Here is a 1452-nt window from a genome sequence, read left to right as displayed (position 1 = left end):
TTTGTTTGACTGATGCTTGAGTACTGCTCAATATTTTGGCACTTTTATCCTGTAGGACTAGTAGAATAGAGAGAGAGATCCAACAAAGAGCAAGGGTCATTTGGTCGACGTGAGCGTTATAGAGATGCTCGACAAACTCCATGGCAGACACTATAAGAGAGATGCTATGCACATCACAGTGATGAATTATTAAAATTCTGTGAGGGTGTGTTCCGTGAAGAATTGGACGGTATATTACTATCTCCCATAAGCGTCTCATGAAATGACAAAACATTTTTTAGAAATTAGAGCTAATATAGAGGTTTTCCAGTCGTGAATGGAACAGGGAAGGTGGGGATCAGGTAGTGGAACAAGAACTACACTCTGTCAGGTGGCTGGTGTATTGATGCAGTGTAGAAGGAACACATTTCTGGACTAAAGTGACTGATTTCAAATCTTTATGAAGATTATTCTGATTTCTATTGATACAATGAACTGAGCTGTTGGCTTGAAAAAGATATATCTTTAAGGACAAATTTCATTAAGGAATAACCATGTTGGAAGCAGTAGTTAATATTCCTAGCTCCCTCAACAGGGTTCTGTAGGATGTTCTTAATTTCACACAACAAGTAATTCTTATTACACATTCTTGGACTCAACTTTAGTTTGGTTTATGAATTACTCCGAAAAATAACCCCATACAACAGTATGTACTGAAAGTGAACACAGTATGCTAACATTTTGTGTTATTCTCCTAGGTGTGCTACAAATGTTTCTGAAGACTTATCTGTAAACTCTTAACACACAGGTGATATAAACATGAGAGTGCTTGTTAAACTAGCAGTTCTAGATCTGTAAATTGTAAACAGTAAATGATTTTTGCTAAACAAACTTCTATGCACTTTTTCCAATCTGCTGAGCACAGTCACTGGTAATTCGTACAGAAAATATATTTTGCAACTGATACCAATAATTAAATGAGTTGTACTGTAAAAAATTTTATTTGTAATACATAAAACTGCGCTGAAGCTTTCATACTTCTGTGGCAATATACATCAGGTCAGCTCATACATAATCCTTTAAAATTAATTTTTAATGCATCACTTAAAATGATTGCAATCTTCTGAAACACTTTATGGTATGAGATGCAGAGTATAAGATTTCTATTAGTCAGGTTGAACTCCCTTCCTCATTTGCATTGTTAGTATCTTATTTTTAATACCAAACCATGAAGTGGGACTGACAAGAGACCTACACACATTCCCTAATGTATGTATTTTTCCCCCATTCCCATTTCATGCCTGCAATTCCATGGCAGTGGCACTACCGATTTTTATCAGATTTATCATCTGGTCTGAAACGCTTCCACACCATACAGTACAACAATTATACATTGCTCTAAATATCTCTGGGGAAATCACCAATGTTTTTGATGAGAAGTCTACTGAATAAAATGCGTGACAATGTTTCTAC

Source organism: Schistocerca piceifrons, chromosome 2, assembly GCF_021461385.2.
Source record: "Schistocerca piceifrons isolate TAMUIC-IGC-003096 chromosome 2, iqSchPice1.1, whole genome shotgun sequence".
Classification (NCBI taxonomy): domain Eukaryota; kingdom Metazoa; phylum Arthropoda; class Insecta; order Orthoptera; family Acrididae; genus Schistocerca; species Schistocerca piceifrons.
The sequence above is the reverse complement of the archived record's forward strand: the minus strand, read 5'-3'. Positions refer to the sequence as shown.